Source organism: Macaca nemestrina, chromosome 17 (genome assembly GCF_043159975.1).
Source record: "Macaca nemestrina isolate mMacNem1 chromosome 17, mMacNem.hap1, whole genome shotgun sequence".
Taxonomy (NCBI): Eukaryota; Metazoa; Chordata; class Mammalia; order Primates; family Cercopithecidae; genus Macaca; species Macaca nemestrina.
Window position 1 is genome coordinate 86,118,365 of NC_092141.1, and position 20,712 is coordinate 86,139,076.

Below are 20,712 nucleotides of genomic sequence, written 5' to 3' on the forward strand. Positions count from 1 at the left end.
AACAAAGAGCCACAAACAAAAACTCACTTCCGCTTCAGGACCACTTAGCCCACGCCAGGCTCCAGGCTCCTGGTATTTAATCCTCAGAACGGTTTCTGAGGCAGGCATCCTTATCTCCACTGGAAAGACAGGGATGGAGGCCCAGGGACCACCACCTGCCAAGGTCACACAGCCAGTGAGCACTGAGTAGAAACGAAAAGAAAGTCTCATTCATGTAGTTTCAAACTAATGAAAAATGTAAAAATATTTCAAAGTATTTTCGGTACACAAAAATCTATTATATATTTCTCTTCTGTGTTACGCCAGTTAATGAAGACATAGATGAAAAGCAGAGAGGGAGAGAGATTGAGAAAGTCCAAGAAAACAGGAAAGAGAAATGAGACACAGAGGAGTCCGTAGACCAGGTCAGAAGATCCCCACCCACGATGGAGGATAGCAGAATAAACCGCAGCCTCCTCACACACCGAGGGGCTTGGGGGACTCCCAGTGACGTAAAGGTGCCCTCCTTGACTTTCTTGCTAACAACAAGGAAGCCCGCTCCACAGTGGCGTTCTAAAGGTTTCCCACGTGCTGACGGCTGAGTTGGTTTTCAAGCTTTACTTAGAGCTGGCTGACACTATCACAGAGGCCTGAAAGTCCCTTTGAGAAAGGAGCCATGCAGGTTGGTTTTAGCCCACAGTCTCTGAACACAATTTGGTACTGACTTTTTATTTATTTGTTTAAAAACAGAGATGGGGGTCTCACTATGTTGCCCAGGCTGGTCTCAAACTCCTAGGCTCCAGCAATCCTCCCGCCCCCGCCTCCCAAAGTGTTAGAATTACAGGTGTGTGCCACTGCTCCCAGCTGGTATTAATGTTTGTGTCAATTTTCAGCCCCCTGTTCCACACCCCCGCCCCCACACATGCGTGCTCGCACGTGTGCGCGCACACACACACACACACACACACGGACTTAGATTCTCCCCATTTGAGCAGCTTTCCTCCAACTGTTTGGGTAAGTGTGTACTGGTGCCATATAAATATGCTCAATAAAGCCCATGGTGATGACTCAGCTCAGCACTCTGTGAGCTCCTCTACTGTCCCCATCCAGAGTCCCGAGTTTCTGCGTTAAACATGGTCGTCATAACCCAAATCCATCGGGCAAGAAACCCTTGCTGCAGACCTGGGTCCAGCACGTCTCCTCCGGACAGTTGGGAGGTGGAAGCCCCATGCTTAGTGTGGGTCCTTCCCACAGGTAACCGAAACAGAGGGCCAGAGGGATGGGACCCCAGCATAAAAGATGAATGTATAGGCTGGGTGTGGTGGCTCACGCCTGTAATCCCAGCACATTGGGAGCAGAGGCGGGCAGATGGCTTGAGGTCAGGAGTTTGAGACCAGCTTGGGCAACATGGCAAAACCCCGTATCTACTAAAAATACAAAAATATTAGCCAGTCATGGTGGTGCATGCCTGTAGTCTCAGCCACTCAGGAGGCTGAGGCAGGAGGATCACTTGAACCTGGGAGGCGGAAGTTGCAGTGAGCCAGGATCATGCTACTGCACTCCAGTGTGGCCAACAGAGCCAGACCCTTGTCTCAAGCAAAAGAAACAGATGACATGTATATATATATATGTTCATCTCTGTCTCAAAAAAAAAAAAAAAAAAAAGAATGTATATGTCATCTGTTGGTTGTTTTTTTTTTTTTTTTGAGACAGAGTCTTGCTCTGTCACCTAGGCTGGAGTGCAGTGGCGTGATCTCAGCTCACTGCAACCTCCACCTCCCCGGTTCAAGCGAGTCTCCTGGCTCAGTCTCCCAAGTAGCTGGGATTATAGGCGCCGGCCACCACACCCAGCTAATTTTTATCTTATTTTTTTTATTTTTGAGATGGAGTCTTGCTCTATCACCCAGGCTGGAGTGCAGTGGCGCGATCTCGGCTCACTACAAGCCCCGCCTCCAAGGTTCACACCATTCTCCTGCCTCAGCCTCCCGAGTAGCTGGGACTACAGGCACCTGACACCACACCCAGCTAATTTTTGTTGTATTTTTTAGTAGAGACGGGGTTTCACCATGTTGGTCTGGCTGGTCTTGATCTCCTGACCTCATGATCTGCCTGCCTGCCCGCCTCGGCCTCCCAAAGTGCTGGGATCACAGGCATGAGCCACCGCGCCCGGCCAATTTTTGTATTTTTAGTAGAGATGGGGTTTCACTATGTTGGTCAGGCTGGTCTCAAACTTCTGACCTCGGGTGATCATCCTGCCTCAGCCTCCCAAACGGCTGGGATTACAGGCGTGAGCCATCACGCCCAGACTGGAGTTTGGCTTTATAGACTAAGGGCTGAAGAAAGCAGAAACAACAAAAAGCATGTTGATCATTTCAAAGTTAAATTCTTTGTAAGGCAGGAAAAGAGAGACAGGACAATACAAAGACAACAAGAAAAAGATAACCAATCATAGTTACATCTCTTTTTTCTTACAGAAATGGTATCTTGCTATGTTGCCCAGGCTGGTCTCAGACTCCTAACCTCATGTGATCCTCTCACCTGGGCCTCCCAAAGTGCTGGGATTATAGGCGTGGGCCACGGAGCCCACCATGTTACTCTTTGTTGTAAGGGTTAAAACAGAGGGAACTTCATTAGCGTGCTGACTAGAGACTAAAACTGGCCTGCCTGGGAAATTAGGCTTCTATTTCTCTCGCCTGATTTCTTGGGAAGTCAGACAACAACTCAGTGTTGGTTTGCTGAGCATGGGTGACTCCATTTTGGTTTTAGTCTGGTCTTTTGGGGCCTAGTGCAGGAGTTTAGTCCAAAACAAGGGCCTCCTATAATTTTTGTTATTTATTTATTTTTTTTTTTTGAGACGGAGTCTCGCTGTGTCTCCCAGGCTGGAGTGCAGTGGCGTGATCTCGGCTCACTGCAAGCTCCGCCTCCCGGGTTCACGCCATTCTCCCGCCTCAGCCTCCCAAGTAGCTGAGACTACAGGCGCCCGCCACCACGCCCGGCTAGTTTTTTGTATTTTTTAGTAGAGACGGGGTTTCACCATGTTAGCCAGGATAGTCTCGATCTCCTGACCTCGTGATCCACCCGCCTCGGCCTCCCAAAGTGCTGGGATTACAGGCTTGAGCCACCGCGCCCGGCCTATAATTTTTGTTTAACACTCTGAAAGAGAATGAACTGAAACTAACTGTTCAAAGGTATATTTTCTCTTTGCTTTCTGTAGCTTTTATTGTTTAATGCTTAGCCTTGGAAAGATATGCTGTTCCATATGTTCTAAAAGGAACAAAACAGTCTGCCAGTGCTTAGCATCTACTCATTCCCAGCCACTAGAGTCCCCAGCCTCATCACAGTTTAGCAGACTGTTAGCTGTTATATTAACTAAATGTGTAAAATGCTGATATCCTAATATGCCTCTTTTTTAAAAAATGGCATCATAATTCATAATTTGTGGGCTCGCAACCATTTTCTTGGCACCCACTGGACTCCCCCATGCTTTTTAATTCTGTGCTTTCTGTGCAAACAACACAATAGTTGGAACTGACTTCAGGCCAACTGCTTCCTTTTAACTTTTGTCATGTTACCCAGAATAGAGGCATGGGGTTGTTTACCCGGTTTTCATTGAGGAACATTCTTCATCTTCCAAGGAATACATAAGACGTGTTCCTATCTCAGAACACCAAGCTCTGAAAGGTGACTTTTCTGCTAGAGTAATTACGCCGGTTGACTGAGCTCCGGAAAGGAAATGCGTTCTTGGTTGCAGGGAGAGGAAGTGGCTTGCATTGTTGGACAACAAGAAAAATGATTGTTTCCGAGGGTCATTGTCCTCAGCCTCTCTTTAGAGAGCCTGGATCTTGTAGCCATTGGTTATGGAAGTGGCTCTGGGAATAACTGCTTGCCCTGGGTGATGATTGTTGATGAAAAGAGTCGAACTCTGTGAAATATTTGAAGAGATTTATTCTGAGCCAAATATGAGTGACCATGGCCCAAGACACAGCCCTCAGGAGGTCCTGAGAACATTTGCCCAAGGTGGTCAGAGCACAGCTTGGTTTATACTTTTTTTTTTTTTTTTTTTTGACACGGAATCTCGCACTGTCGCCCAGGCTGGAGTGCAGTGGTGCGATCTTGGCTCACTGCAGGCTCCGCCTCCTGGGTTCAGGCCATTCTCCTGCCTCAGCCTCCTGAGTAGCTGGGACTACAGGCACCTGCCACCACGCCCGGCTAATTTTTTGTATTTTTAGTAGAGATGGGGTTTCACCATGTTAACCAGGATGGTCTTGATCTCCTGACCTTGTGATCCACCTGTCTTGGCCTCCCAAAGTGCTGGGATTACAGGCGTGAGCCACCACGCCTGGCCTGGTTTATACATTTTAGAGAAGTATGAGACATCAATCAAATACATTTAAGAAATACATTGAGACTGGGCACAGTGGCTCACTCCTGTAATCCCAGCACTTTGGGAGGCCGAGGCAAGAGGATCACTTGAGGTCAAGAGTTTGAGACCAGTCTTGCCAACATGGTGAAACCTCATCTCTACTAAAAATACAAAAATTAGCCAGGTGTGGTGGCAGGCATCTGTAATCCCAGCTACTTGGGAGGCTGAGGTGGAAGAATCACATGAACCCGGGAGGCAGAGGTTGCAGTGAGCAGAGATCACACCACTGTACTTCAGCTTGGGAAACAGAGCAAGACTCCATCTCAAAAAAAAAAAAAAAATACATTTGCTTGTTCCAGAAAGGTGGGACAACTCAAAGCCAGGGGTGGGATTCCAGGCTATAGGTGAATTTAAAGATTTTTTGGTTGACCATTGGCTGAGTTTGTCTAAAGACACGGGATTGATAGAAAGGGAATACTGAGGGGTTTTTTTGTTTGTTTTTTATTTTTAATTTTATTTTTTATTTTTTTTGAGACAGAGTCTCGCTCTGTCACCCCGGCTGGAGTGCAGTGGCCGGATCTCAGTTCACTGCAAGCTCCGCCTCCCGGGTTTACGCCATTCTCCTGCCTCAGCCTCCCGAGTAGCTGGGACTACAGGCGCCCGCCACCTCGCCCGGCTAGTTTTTTGTATTTTTTAGTAGAGACGGGGTTTCACCGTGTTAGCCAGGATGGTCTCGATCTCCTGACCTCGTGATCCACCCGTCTCGGCCTCCCAAAGTGCTGGGATTACAGGCTTGAGCCACTGTGCCCGGCCATACTGAGGTTAAGATCAAAGATTGTGGAGACCAAAGTTCTTTTGAAGTCTTTTTTTTTCCTTTTTTTTTTTTTTTTTTTTTTTTTTTGAGAGAGAGAGAGAGTCTCCCTCTGTCTCCCAGGCTGGAGTGCAGTGGGGCAAAAGCCACAGACACTCAAGGCCAGCCAGTGAAAGCAGCCAGCAGCCGGCAGCCGGGAGGGGAGCTGTACCCTAAAAAGCCACGGAGTGGAGCTGCCCAAGGCCTGGATGTGAGACGTGGAGTCAAAGGGGATCATTTGGAACTTTAAGGTTTAATGACCGCCCTATTGGATTTTGGACTTGCATGGGGCCTGTAGCCCCTTTGTTTTAGCCAGTTTCTCCCATTTAGAATGGGTATATTTACCCAGTGCCTGAAGCCCCGTTGTATGTAGGAAGTAACTAAGTTGCTTTCAATTTTACAGGCTCATAGGTGAAAGGGACTTGCCTTGTCTCAGATGAGACTTTGACTTGGACTTTTGGGTTAATGCTGGAATAAGCTAAGACTTTGGGAGACAGTTAGAAAGGCATGATTGTGTTTTGAAATGTGAGGATATGAGATTTGGGAGGGGCCAAGGGCAGAATGATATGGTTTGTCTGTGTCCCCACCCAAATCTCATCTTGAATCGTAGTTTCCATAATCCCCAAGTATCCTGGGAGGAACCTGGTGGGAGGTAGCTGAATCATGGAGGCAGTTACCGCCATGCTGTTCTCGTGTTAGTGAATGAGTTACCAGGAAGTCTGATGGTTTTATAAGGGGCTTTTCCCCGCTTTGCTCAGCACTTCTCCTTCCTACTGCCCTGTGAAGAAGGTACCTTTCTTCCCCTTTGCCTTCCTCCATGATTGTAAGTTTCCTGAGGCGTTCCCAGCCATGCAGGACTGAGAGTCCATTAAACCTCTTTACTTATAAATTACCTAGTCTCGGGTATTTCTTTTTTTTTTTTTTTTTTTTTGAGACGGAGTCTCACTGTGTCTCCCAGGCTGGAGTGCAGTGGCGTGATCTCGGCTCACTGCAAGCTCCGCCTTCTGGGTTCACGCCATTCTCCCGCCTCAGCCTCCCAAGTAGCTGAGACTACAGGTGCCCGCCACTACGCCCGGCTAGTTTTTTGTATTTTTAGTAGAGACGGGGTTTCACCATGTTAGCCAGGATAGTCTCGATCTCCTGACCTCGTGATCCACCCGCCTCGGCCTCCCAAAGTGCTGGGATTACAGGCTTGAGCCACCGCGCCCGGCCTCGGGTATTTCTTCATAGCAGTGTGAGAACGGACTAATACAGGGGGGCTATTATTGTTGCCAATCACAGGTATATAATAAAAAGTTAAGAATGATGATGTCTAAGTGGTAGAATTTCCCTTAATCCTTTTATCTATATTTTCAGAAGTTTTCCCAGGAATACACATACTGCTTTTGAAATGAGAATGAAATCTCAGTTATAGTCTCTATTGACGACATCTTTGTAATGTGCGTTAATCTACCTCTCAAGACAGCCCTGAGAAGCTCCTAGTGTTCCTCAGCAGTTAACAATTAAAAAGATGAATTAAAACGTACTTAGGCATAATGTGTCATGCCTGTACTACCAGCACTTTGGGAGGCTGAGGTGGAAGGATCTCTTAAGGCCAGGAGTTTGAGACCAGCCTAGGCAGCAAAGCAAGACTCTTTCTCTACAAAAAGTTTAAAAAATAACCAGACATAGTGACATGTGCCTGTAGTCCCAGCTGCTTGGGAGGCTGAGGTGGGAGGATCACTTGAGCCCAAGAGGTCGAGGCTGCACTGAGTCAAGATCGTGCCACTTCACTCCAGCCCAGGCATTAGAGCAAGACCTTTCTCAAAAGAAAAGAAAGAAAAAGAAAAGAGGCCGGGCGCAGTAGCTCACGCCTGTAATCCCAGCACTTTGGGAGGCCGAGGCGGGCAGATCATGAGGTCAGGAGATCGAGAGCATCCTAGCTAACACGGTGAAACCCATCTCTACTAAAAATACAAAAAATGAGGCCGGGCGCAGTGGCTCACGCCTGTAATCCCAGCACTTTGGGAGGGCGAGGCAGGTGGATCACGAGGTCAGGAGATCGAGACCACAGTGAAACCCCGTCTCTACTAAAAAAACTACAAAAAAATTAGCCGGGCATGGTGGCGGGCGCCTGTAGTCCCAGCTACTCGGGAGGCTGAGGCAGGAGAATGGCGTGAACCCAGGAGGCGGAGCTTGCAGTGAGCTGAGATCGCGCCACTGCACTCCAGCCTGGGTGACAGAGCGAGACTCCGTCTCAAAAAAAAAAAATTAGCCGGGCATGGTGGTGGGCACCTGTAGTCCCAGCTACTCGGGAGGCTGAGGCAGGAGAGTGGGGTGAACCCAGGAGGCAGAGCTTGCAGTGAGCTGAGATTGTGCCACTGAACTCCAGCCTGGGCAACAGAGCGAGACTCCATCTCAAAAAAAAAAAAAGAAAAGAAAAATAATACTTTTTACTATGGATTTTTACAAAATGTGAAACAAATGAATTCTATTTTGAGAACAGAGTATTGGTATTGCCAGTAATATTTTAAAGCTCCTTTGCTCCAGCAAGGAAGGTCACCTTTCCCATCCATGAGAAGTCAGTGCTACCTTGGCCCACAGAACCTCAGATTCTCACCTCTGCCTTCCCAGCCAGCCTTCCCTTCTTGGGCACTTTTCTGGGACATAGGCTGAATGCACCCAAAAATGCATCAGCAGACTCGATAAAGAATGAGTTAAGGCTGGGCGCAGTGACTCACGCCTGTAATCTCAGCACTTTGGGAGGCCAAGGCAGGTGAATCACTTGAGTTTAGGAGTTCTAGACCAGCTTGACCAACATGGTGAGACCCTGTCTCTACTAAAAATATAAAAACATTAGCCAGGTGTGAAAGCACAAGCCTGTAGTCCCAGCTATTCAAAAGGCTGAGGCATGAGAATCGCTTGAACCTAGGAGGCAGAGTTTTCAGTGAGCTGAAATTGCACCACTGCACTCCAGCCTAGGTGACAGAGTGAGACTCTGTCTCAAAAATAGAAAAAGTTAAAAAGAAACACCAACCAAGGTAAGTTCATCTGCCTGCTAAGCCACCCATGAGACACTGCTGGGGTGAAGTAGTCACTGTCTTTGGGAAAAACCATTTAGATAGAAGTGGAGATCCTTAAGGATCCTTAAGCTTTAAAACTTCTGCTTCCCTTTGCAGTACAGCGAAGAGTTAAGCATGATACATTAGTTCCTATTATTCCCACCTTATGCAGAGATTCAATATCCCCTACCCTCCTCACAGCCCTAAAATACTCCCCAGGCACAGCCTGCCGGTCCCAGGAGAGAGATCCCGGCTGCTAAATGCGGGTGCAAATAAAATCAGCAAAGGGCACCCTGGGTGTGGAGAAGGTATAGGTGTCAGCCTGCAATCCCCTCCCGCAGCAAGATCATTTTTATAAGACCCTTTGTGTGGCCCCCTAGATATCTGACAAATGATTCCAGGAGCCTCTGCCTTCCACCGCACCACATGATTCAAAAGGCAGGCACTGGCCGGGCAAGGTGGCTCACGCCTGTAATCCCAGCACTTTGGGAGGCCAAGGTGGGCAGATCATGAGGTCAGTTTGAGACCAGCCTGACCAACATGGTGAAATCCCATCTCTACTAAAAATACAAAAATTAGCTGGACATGATCGCGTGTAATCCCAGCCACTCAGGAGGCTGAGGCAGGAGAATTGCTTGAACCTGGGAGGCGGAGGTTGCAGTGAGCCGAGATTGCGCCGCTGCACTCCAGCCTAGGCGACAGAGCTAGACTCCATCTCAAAAAATAAAGGCAGGCACTGGCCAGGCACAGTGGCTCACTCCTGTAGTCCCAGCACTTTGGGAGGCCAAAGTGGGCAGATCACCTAAGGTCAGGAGTTCGAGACCAGCCTGGCCAATATGGTGAAACCCCATCTCTATTAAAAATACAAAAATTAGCTAGGCATGGTGGCGCATATCTGTAGTCCCAGCTACTCGGGAGGCTGAGGCAGGAGAATTGCTTGAACCCAGGAAGTGGAAGTTGCAGTGAGCCGAGATTGCGCCCTTGCACTCCAGCCTGGGCGACAAGAGCAAAACCTCATCTCCAAAAAAAAAAGTGTCAGGCACACACTTGAAACAAACCATTAAGTCCTAGTAGCATTTTCTGGAGGCTCCCAGCTGTAGCGGGAACACAGGTCTCTTCTCAGTGCCTGATGGCAAAGCTGTTTTCTTATTTTGCCTTTAGTCATTTGCTTGAACCACTCCAGAAAATTGCCCCTGTCCTGCTGCTGCCTGCCTCTGACCGTGCACCAGTTACAAAGAAACTGGGAAATGCAAACGTGGGTGTTTTAGATAACCTGCGGCCCCTGCATCTGCGGCTGTGTATTTTGTTTAAAGCTCCAAGCCTTTCTGCTTTGCCTTTGGTGGCGAAGTTTGGGTAAGGGTGTTTTCAACAATAATTCCACTTGTTTCAGGCCCCTTTTGGGGCTCAGACCGTTACTCCTGGCTGTGGCTCTGAAGGGGTGGAGGTCTGGGGCCTTCATTCTGGGTGGCTACTGTTCTTCCCTGATACTGCCCCCTCCAAGAGAAGGGATATTTTAGGCACTGACTACATTGTGAGTTGTTGCAACCAAAGCAGCGTGTTCTCTTGCTTTCAAAACACAGGAAACAAATCACTGTTTCCTAAGTGAAAAGGAACAAAATCACACTGAGAGAGGTCGTGGGAGCTGTTTTCCAAGTATCTCAGAATACTTGGCAGGATGAAGCAAGAAGACCTATATTTAAAATCCTCTTTATCAAGGCCTGTTTGAAGTCAGTTTATTGTTTGGTAAAGAAAAGAATACAAAAGTTTTGACTCTCCTTTATTTTTTTGAGACAGAGTCTCACTCTCACCCAGGCTGGAGTACACTGACACCATTACTGCTCATTGCAGCCTCCAACTCCTGGGCTCAGGCGATCCTCCTGCCTCAGCCTCCTAAATAGCTGGGATTACAGGTGCACACCACTAGGTTCAGCGAATTTTTATTTTTATTTGTAGAGATGGGGTCTCACTGCATTGCCCAGGCTGGTCTCAAACTCCTGGGCTCAAGCATTCCTCCTGCCTCAGCTCCCCAAAATGCAGGGATTATAGGGATGAGCCACCACACCCAGCTGACATAAATTCACATTGATTTAAACGTTTTGGGGACTTTTGCTGTTGCAATAAATTTGTGTGCCTGAGGAATCCCTAAATAAGGCAGATGGTTATGAGAACTATAATAATGATGTGAGCAAAACCCGGAGCCAGAACCCAGAAGAAGGAGAAATTAATTCTGACCCTTATATCTCGGTGTTGCACAGAGGAAATGAACCAGGAAGGATGGTGTGGGATTGTGGAGGGCAGAGGCTGGGAGAAAAGACCTTCCAGTTGGAAGAGGCTCAAAGTAAAGTTCTGGAGTGGGAACTCGGGAGGAGGCACGTGCTCTGTCTGAGCGGCCAGCCATGTGATGGCCCTGGTTTTCAGTCCCTGGTTCTTGGGGCAGAGTAAAACTGAAAGGTTCATATTTTTCATCATGATTTGCATATTGTGTTTTCCAAGTCTGAGAAGTAGTACAGACATAAATTTGCTAAAAAGCCAATTTGGAATTTGAAGGGACATTTTAACCAGCAACAGGATATTTGAACAAACTTGGAATTTCATGGACTTTTCCACAACCCTCTTCCATGTCTGCAAGCAGCTACCTGGCAGGATGCTCTGGGGTAACTGGGACTGAAGAAGTCCCCTGTCTCATCCACCATGGCAGCTGTGAGAGGGGGCTGGGGCCATGGGTGGGAGGATTTTTGGACCATGATTAGAGGCAGACACCCCATCTTTACAAAATTAAATGGTAAGCCTCCTCTTCATTTGCTACAATTGGCTGTCTCTGGTGTTTGTTGAGTTCCATTTACCCAACAGTTTTCCATCTTTATCTTTTCCCTGCAGTAAATGCAATGGAAGGCCGGGCGCGGTGGCTCACGCCTGTAATCCCAGCAATTTGGGAGGCTGAGGCGGGTGGGTCACGTGAGGTCAGGAGTTCGAGACCAGCCTTGCCAACATGGTAAAACCCTGTCTCTACTAAAAATACAAAAATTAGCCGGGCGTGGTGACACATGCCTGTAGTCCCAGCTACTTGGGAGGCTGAGGCAGGAGAATCGCCTGAACCTGGGAGGTGGAGGTTGCAGTGAGCTGAGATCGAGCCACTGTACTCCAGCCTGGGTGTCAGAGCGAGACTCTGTCTCAGAAAAACAGAACAAAGCAAAACAACAACAAAACAATGCAGCTGAAATAAGCTCTACACACAGGCATCTTTGGGGTGCACATAGAAACCCGATCAACATCTTTCCAAGAGATTGGTATTTTAAAAAGAATAATAAGCTATTCTCACAGGCCGAATGAATGTTTGACAGCCTAATCAGTGTGGCCTAAAGCTTTTAGACAGGGCTGATGAATTATAGCGTAATTTCACAGATCAACCCTTAGATGAGAATTTTCCCCATGGAGTTGGCCTGTCACCAATGAATTGCTCAAGAAAATCCAGCTCTACTGACCCTGGCCATCTCCTGCAGGGAGAAATATTTGGTGGGGTTGAGGGATAAGAAAGTCTTTCATTGCAATGAAGTTGGGAAAAGGGCCTTCATTTGGGGACCCTTTGGTCTTTGAGACTCCCTGAAAATTATCTCCCGTGCCTCCTTTGTTCCTACCACTTTAAGGGAAACCATGCAGAATGACAGAATGAGTTGGCCTTTTGCAGTGGGCCCCCATGGGACCCAGCATGATGAGAAGGCCCTAAAAACAAGACTGCCCTGGTGGATCCCTCACCTGCCCCTACACAAGGCTGGCACTGAAGTTTTCTAGAACCTGGGACTGGGAGCCCAAGGCTTGGAGGCCAAACAGCAAAGCTGCATCCAATCTCGGTCAGCTTCAGGGTCAACTGGACAGCGGGAATCCTTTGATTCTTTCAATCTGGGCATACTGACTAGGCCGTCAGGCCCACCTGGCTCATGCTGGTCATGCCAGTGCCCCAGCAGCTGGGAGCATGTGCTTAGAGCCATTAAGGGGGAGTGCAGCAGGGTGCGCTGTGGAAGGGGCAGGAACAGCTTTTCCCTATCGTTTATCCTGAAGCCTTACCTAGGCGGTCTTTCGAGGGCCTCCATAGCCACCTGGGCATTGTCTCCGTCCTTCTCCTTGAGGATTATGAATCAGTGATCTCTGAGTTTATCTCCCAATCAGGTCCCTTCTGGGAGTGAAGGAGGCCTTGTTAATTAGCACCTTCGGTCAGTAGGCACACGCGGAGACTGTCCTGGGCCAACTGAATGTATGTCACCCTGATTATAAAGGGTGGAAAAGGGAACAAAGGTGACTCATTAATGAGGCCTTGTAGTCTCCACCCAATGGAGGACTGTCCCTGAGCCTCGTACATTCCAAGGACAATGGACACGCTTCTGTTATGTAATATTCCAGATGCTGCCACGTCCAGTGTACACAGCACTCCAGTTGCTGGTCTGGGAATGCCCTTAACATAAGGAGAGCCTTGGCCCCAGCCGGAGAAGATCATGCTTTTCTAAGTCAAGGTTATAATTATGCATTTCGAAAGCCTCCTTCCTGTAATTGTTCTGATGTTCGTGGCAGGCATGCATGCAGGCGGCGCACCTAGAAGCTGCTGTCTATCACCATCGCCTCTTTACAGCATTCCTCTCTGATTATGCAGGGAGCACGGGCTTTGACTGGCAAATTGATCCCAAGAGGCTTAGCATGGGAAAGAAACAGCTAGTACTTTCCAGAAACCATCCCACCGTCTTCAACAGGATGAAGGAAGCCCTGGCTTTGCTGACTTCCCAAGAAGGGTCCCAAGAGCTTGCTTAACATCTCGGAAAACAAACCTCTGCATGCACTGATGAAGGAAGAAAAACACAGCCTGTACAGGCTGGGCGCGGTGGCTCATGCCTGTAATCCCAGCACTTTGGGAGGCCGAGACAGGTGGATTGCCTGAGCTCAGGAGTTCGAGACCAGCCTGGGCAACATGGTGAAACCCCATCTCTACTAAAAATACAAAAAAATAGCCAGGTGTGGGCATGCGCCTGTAATCCCAGCTACTCGGGAGGCGGAGACACGAGAACTGCTTGAATCTGGGGGGGCAGAGGTTGCAGTGAGCTGAGATTGCGCCACTGCACTCCAGCCTGGGCGACAGAGAGAGACTCCATCCTGCCCCCCGCCCCCCCAAAAAAATACAGCCTGGACAATCACTAGGCTACCTGTCCTTAGGGATTACGGGCAAATTCCAGACTCTGTCCTACTCTGGAAGGAATACCTTTGAGGAGTTGGAAGGATGCCTTTCAAATCACGCCTGGTCCTCACTGGCGTTAAACTAAACAAAGTTAGGTGGAGGAGCACCGTCAAGGAGCCGGTATCCCTGTGCAAGAGCAGACGTGGCTGTTGTCAAGGAGGTAATAAGCTCTCTGGCAGGATGAGAAGCAATATTTATTTTATCCACCTACAGGATAAAAGAGTATGTATTTAATGAAATAATTTATGCTGAGCGAATGCGAATTATGTTCTCTAACTGCAGGCAATTAATATCTTCACTGATAAGGATAGGACCCCAGGCTGGCTTGCCTCAAACGGACCTTAAGCTCCAGCAGCTCATACTTCTATTATGTACATAATCCCTGGATTACATAAACCCACCTGCACTTACACCCACCAGCTCCACCCTCCCTTGCCAAAGCTGTCACTATGAGAAGAATTAGAACCTTCGCAGATACATTCTGATCCGATGCCAGAGAAAAGGCAGCAGCTTGGAGCGTCAGGAACAACTTCGGGAATCTGACCTTCAGGACATTCCCCAGGCTGCCCTGACCCTCGTCTGGATTTGCCCTGACTAAAAATACTTTCCTTTATTGCACTGAAAACATTTTCACCTCATTTGTTATACTGCCTGAGATCCCATCGACTGGAGATCTTCTTAAAGACTGACAAGCATCTTCTTAAAAATGTGAATCATGGCCAGGTGCAGTGGTACACGCCTGTAATCCCAGCACTTTGAGAGGCCGAGGTGGGCGGATCCTTTGAACTCGGGAGTTCAAGACCAGCTAGAGCAACACAGTGAAACATCCTATCTTTAGAAATAAAAAATAAATTTTAAAAAAAGTGAATCATGAAGGGCCCATTAGACATGTGCATCTAGGAATGAAGTATTCTAACCACCTCGTTTTGCCGCTCACATAGGAGCTCAGCTAGGGATTTCCTGGAGCATATCACAACAATAATGCCATCACAGACGGACGAGGACAGAGGTCTAGAACGTCACTGTGTGTCTGCGTGTTCTACTCCCCAAGTAGGGAATGCATCCACAATCTCAGGCTGCCCCGGAGTTTTTATCCTTCCCTCCACGTTCTTTTTTTTTTTTTTTGAGATGGAGTCTCACTCTGTAGCCCAGGCTTCTCTCCATACTCTGATTGTAAGCATCACCTTTCCAACACAGAAATGTCAGCCCTGCTGGGGCTCCGATGTGTGACTGAGATTCAGCTAATTGCGTGTCCCCACAGGATACTTGGACTCGGAACTCACTGAGGTGAGAGAGGCAGGGAACAGAGCATCGTTTTGCTATTGTGGGTTGTGGCAGAGGGAGCTTGGCTCTGGAGACAGGAACCAAGGCAGCAACATCCTGACTTGGCAGCTGCCTAAATCAGGTGAGGTGGCAACTCCGTCGGTGAGCTGGTTCTTCAGCGTGATCCTGAGAGCTGGTTGTCCCTGGAAGCCTGCCTAGTGCCTGTATCACTGGCTCTCCTGCCAGTTACATGAGCTCTCTCTATCCCTTCTTAAAGCCCTTCTGGCTTGAATTGGCAAGGCTGGATCCTGTTGTCTGCAGCTAAGAACCCCGTGGCTACTGCAGACAAAGCAAAGACAACAGGGGGCAGGGTAAAGAGATGTGGAGAAGCGGTAGGAGAGGCAGAAAGAGATTCAGGAAGTTGGCAAATATTTTGAATAATAGCTACTATTTATTGAGGCCTTGCCATCTGCACTATCTTTTTTTTTTTTTTGAGACAGAGTCTTTCTCTGTCACCCAGGCTGGAGTGCAGTGGCACGATCTCGGCTCACCGCAACCTGTGCCTCCCAAGTTCAAGTGATTCTCCTGCCTCAGTCTCCCAAGTAGCTGGGATTACATATGCGTGCCACCATGCCCGGCTAATTTTTATATTTTTAGTAGCAACAGGGTCACTATATTGGTCAGGCTGGTCTCAAACTCCTGATCTCAGGTGATCCACCCACCTCAGCCTCCCAAAGTGCTGGGATTACAGGCGTGAGCCACCGCGTCCAGCCCATGTGCACTATCTTTACTCCTCACCACTCTGTTAGGCATTATTCCCATTTTACAGATGAGGATACGGGCTCAGAATGGTTAAGGGGCCTGCCCAGTGCCACACAGCCTTTAACGGTGAATCAGGAACTCGAACTCCAATCCTTTGTGCTCAAAGCCTAGGCTCTCCCTGCTTTGTTGCTTTGCCCAGGCCAACACTGCCTGCAGAAAAGAGTGGACCTTCCTTTCCCCATTCTTTCTGCTCCTCTTATCTTCCAACTCTCAGGACCCGGACATTGAGCTAAGCCTGAGGAACACCACAGTTTGCTCATCTGGCCTTAAAAGGCTGTGTAAACATGCATTAGTCAGCAGCAGCCCACACGCTGGAAAACATTGATATACTGGGGCAAACATTCCCAGAATAGATGACAAACCGCCGAGTCCACCACTCAGGGGATGGGATTCCAGGAACTATTTGCTTTCTGCCTTCAACAATTGTGCTTTTTGAATTTTTTTCACACAGTAGGTGGATTGCTTCTGTTATCACACCATATATTACAACTCGTGCCACCAAATCAGTTGTTGAAGAGAGAAGGGCAGGCAAGAAAACATAAATTGTGATTATTGAATAGTGAGATTATCAGTAATTTTTATTTTCTTTCTTTCTTTCTTTCTTTCTTTCTTTCTTTCTTTCTTTCTTTCTTTCTTTCTTTCTTTCAGAGTGACAGGGTCTCACTCTGTCACCCAGGCTCAGTGCAGTGGCACAATCTTGGCTCACTGCAGCTTCAACTTCCCAAACTCAAGTGATCCTTCTGCCTCAGCCTCCTGAGTAGCTGGGACTACAGGTGTACACCACCATGCCCAGCTAATTTTTTATTTTTTGTAAAAACGGGATCTTACTACGTTGCCCAGGCTGGTCTCAAACTCTTGGGTAACATAGGAGCAGTCCTCCTGTCTTTGCCTCCCAAAGTGTTGGGATTCCAGGCATGAACCACCATCTCCACCCTATTTTCTTCCTTAGGCATTTCTGCATTAAATGTATTTCTAAGATGAACATGTGCTCCTGGTAGCTACCACGAACAGATAACCTCGACTCACCCTGGGTTGCACCATGAGGACACTGATAAGAACACACGACTGCAAGGCAGAAGGAGGGCCGGGTTTGGCCGGAGCAGCAACGCCACCCAAGGCCCTCTTTGCTCTTTCTGCCTCTCCTCTCTGCGGTCCCCGTGTCTCCTCCATCACAGGTTGCATCACCTCATGGGCACAGCGTGTCTGCAGCGGCCCAAGAATCACACAACATCCAGACACAGAAACAGGGATTTTCTTTCTTGGTGTCTCCTTTTTTTTCTTTTCGAGATGGAGTCTCACTCTATCGCCAGGCTGGAGTGCAGTGGTGCCATCTGGGCTCGCTGAAACCTCCACCTCCCTGCTTCAAGTGATCCTCCCGCCTCAGCCTCCCGAGTAGCTGGGACTACAGGTGCCCACCACCACGCCCAACTAATTTTTTGTATTTTTAGTAGAGGTGGGGATTCACCATGTTGGCCAGGATGGTCTTGATCTCTTGACCTCATGATCCACCTGCCTCGGCCTCCCAAAATGCTGGGATTACAGGGGTGAGCCACTGTGCCTGGCTGGTGTCTCCTTTTAAGAGTGTGGGAACCCTTCCAGAACCCCCTGAACTGGTTCCCAGGCCCACTCTTTTTTTTTTTTTTTTTTTTTTTGGAGACAGAGTGTCACTGTGTTGCCCAGGCTGGAGTGCGGTGGCGAGATCTTGGCTCACTGCAACCTCCGCCTTCTGGGTTCAAGCAATTCTGCCACCTCAGCCTCCTGCGTAGCTGGGACCACAGGCACGTACCACCACATCTGGCTATTTTCTTTCTATTTTTTTATAGAGACAGAGGTCTCACCATGTTGCCCAGGTCTCAAACTGCTGGACTCAAGTGATCTGCTCGCCTTGGCCTCCCAAAGTGTTGGGATTACAGGCGTGAGCCACCACACCTGGCCACCCAGGCCCGCTCTTAAGTCAGTCCCTGGCAGGGGGGTTAGAATCAGGTCCACCTGCTGGCCAGGCAGGGGCGGGCTTCCCCGGCATGTGGAATGGGGTGGACACCTGGAAAAAGTTGGGGCCTTAGGAAGGAAGATGTGGCGAAATGGATGCCATGTAGACAGTCTGTGTGTCCTCTATGGCAGATTATTTTATAATTTTAAAATTTTCATTGACATGAAAACATTTAAAAAATTATCCTTGCTGTGTTTCGAAGCCCCGCAGAGAACTTTGGCAGGAGCCACATGGATGGGTTCCTCCGTGAAAGCTTCTGCTCCTTGTGGACAATAATCACAGCCTGCACACAAACAAAAACCATGTCATGGGCAGGAGTGGTGGCTCACACCTATTATCCTAACACTTTGGGAGGCTGAGGCAGGTGGATCACTTGAGCCCAGGAGTTTGAGACCAGCCTTGGCAACATGGCAAGACACAGTCTCTACAAAAAATACAAAAAGTAGCCAGGCGTGGTGGCATGCACCTGTAGTCTCAGCTACTTGGGGGGGCTGAGTGGGGAGGATCATTTGTGCCCAGGAGGTCGAGTCTGCAGTGAGCTGTGATCATGCCACTGCATTCCAGCCTGGGTGACAAAGCGAGACCCTGTCTCAAAAAAAAAACAAAAAACAAAAACAAAAACCGGAAACCACGTCTTGTTTCTGCTTCAGGATATTGTTCTCTGGGAACGTCAGGAACCAAACAGGCCCCACGAGCCCCACACTTCCTTAGCTGTGTATCACTGGGTCACGGGAGGCAGGCTACTGAACTGAGGTCCCTGTCTTGGCTACTAACGTCCCTTTCTTCAGCTATAGTGGCTCAAAATTAAGTTTTGTCCTTTGCTGTGAAAAGCTCTAAGCTTTTATCAGACATGATTTGATGTAGACCTAAATATTTAAAGGCTTGGCCAAGATAAATGAAATGATCTTAAAGGTGACTCACATTCCAGCATTGCAAAGTTGAGGGTTGGAGTGAGTGAGGCCACTGGAAGCAGCTCTGGTTTACTGAGCCCATATGTGTTCTCAGTGTTCCTTTCAGCAGGTGGGAACTGGCTGCAGGAGAAATCACTGATCCCTTTCAGCATATGTTGTACAGTCGCTTAACTGTTTAAAGCAAGTGACGCAGAAATTAAGGTGGGGGATCTGATGTCTTGCAGCAGAGAATAAGCTTTACTTTATATTGAGATCCAAATTGCCCTAGCAGCCTTGGCTGCTAGAACGTAAGAATAAGTGGATTTATTATTATTATTATTATTATTATTATTTGAGACAGAGTCTCGCTTTGTCACCCAGGCTGGAGTGCAGTGGCACGATCTCGGCTCACTGCAACCTCTGCCTCCCGCGTTCAAGCGATTCTCCTGCCTCAGCCTCCCAAGCAGCTGGGACTACAGGCGCCCGCCACCACGCCCGGCTAATTTTTGTATTTTTAGTAGAGACTGGGTTTTGCCATGTTGGTCAGGCTGGTCTCAAACTCCTGACCTCAAATGATCCGCCCGCCTCAGCCTCCCAATGGCTGGGATTACAGGTGTGAGCCACCTTGCCTGGCCAGAATAAGTGGATGTAAAGAAAGAAAAGAAAAAGAAAAAAAACTCTTTCGATTCACTCAGCATTCTAAAATTGTGGCTTAATCCTTAGATTCTGAAGTTGCAGGGTTTTGTTGTTTTGTTTTTTTTTTCCTTTCCCCTATTATGTCATGCACATGGCACTCAGGAGCTATGCTATAAATCTCAGAACAATAAGCGGATAGAAGAATAAATGGAACATTAAGAATCATCCAGGTTATTGCTACTTGCTATTTAAAGAATGCATGAGTCAAACCAATTCAACTGCTACACAGGGAACATATGGAAATAGTTCAGAGGTGAATATGTCCGTGGCTTGCCTGGTCAGTAGGATATCCCAGCACACACAGGCGTCTACCTCTGCTAGGCATTCACTCAGAGCCTTCCTGTGCTGGAGGTCCCTGGCCACCCCACACGCCTTATGTGCTTGCCACCGATAAGCTTTTCACCATGACACCAGGATGTACAAATCTTGAAACTGGTGACCTAGAAGGAAGAACAAAAAGCTGAAGAGCTGTGAAGAACTGTGAGTTCAACAGAAGGAATGGGGCCGGGCGGGGTGGCTCACGCCTGTAATCCCAACACTTTGGGAGGCCCAGGCAGGCAACTCACCAGAGGTCAGGAGTTCGAGACCAGCCTGGCCAACATGGCAAAACCCCATCTCTACAAAAATACAAAAATTAGCTGAGCATGGTGGCACATGCCTATAATCCCAGCTACTTGGGAGGCTGAGGCAAGAGAATCACTGGAACCCGGGAGGTAAAGGTTGCAGTGAGCTGAGATCATGCCACTGCGCTCCAGCCTGGGTAACAGAGCGAGAAGGAAGAAGGAATGAGAGTGCGATAGGAAGAGCTCTGTGAACACTGGAGTCAAGACTGTTGGGTTCGGATTCTCTGCTCTGAAAGTCACTTATCCTCTCTGTATCTTGGTGTCCCCATCTGCAAAATGGGCTGTGACGAAGATCATGGTGATGCTTGTTAAGTGCCTAGCACAGGGCCTGGGCCTGATACAATTGGTAGAAAATAGAAGGAACTGTGTTCATTCTTCAAGGAAACTGTAATTGAATTAAATAGGATACTGAATTTTGGCATCATATGGGGAGACAGGAACTATGAACTGGCTCCTAAGTTCTGAATGATCTGTAGGGGTTAAACACACAGAACTCTTTGTGCCTCGGTCTCCCTGGATGTGGAGTAAGCTCAAGTTGCCAGCATCATAGCGGTTCCTTGCATGCTCCTGGAATTGCTAAGAGGCTGGTTCGCAGAGAAGCCCTCTGTGTGCCCGAGTGTGCCATGTGAGCCAGGTCAAGCTCTTCTCCAGGTGCACGGGAACCTTGGAACAAGGCCAGCCCTGCCAAGGACAGCAACATCCTTTGTTCTCTGACTTTCTCAAAGCCCGGAGTCTACAACGTGATGAGCAAGCCAGCCTTGCCCTTCCCTTGGTGTCGTTTGCTTTGTGGGCAATGGTGGTGGGTGGGTCAGGCAGGAGTGGGCACCCTCGGGGTCCAGGAGGCTGACCCTGTGGGGTGCAGGCGCCTTTTTCACTGCTCTGGGGTTGACGAGGCGGATACCACTGGCGGGAGAGTGAGCAGGGGCGCCTCCCTTCCGTCCAACAGGGGTTTCTTTCCTTTTCTTTTTTTCTTTTTC

The 20,712-nt window shown here is 48.5% G+C and overlaps 2 long non-coding RNA genes across 3 annotated transcripts in view; one reads left to right on the top strand and one right to left on the bottom strand.

Annotated features, from left to right (window-relative positions):
* LOC139359690 (uncharacterized) lies at positions 1-13,871 on the bottom strand. Of its 2 annotated transcripts, XR_011616047.1 has the most exons (4): positions 13,792-13,871; positions 13,476-13,658; positions 12,296-12,492; positions 1-182 (listed from the first exon to the last, which is right to left on the bottom strand). It is a non-coding gene; the product is annotated as an uncharacterized lncRNA (long non-coding RNA). The 2 variants fall into 2 exon arrangements; XR_011616046.1 differs by lacking the exon at positions 13,792-13,871 and having other exon boundaries at positions 13,476-13,671.
* The window catches only part of LOC139359691 (uncharacterized), a 17,937-nt gene continuing 10,911 nt past the window's right edge, over positions 13,687-20,712 (top strand). Inside the window, exon 1 of the long non-coding RNA XR_011616048.1 lies at positions 13,687-14,856. This is a non-coding gene — a long non-coding RNA (uncharacterized lncRNA). The remainder of the gene's footprint in view (positions 14,857-20,712) is intronic.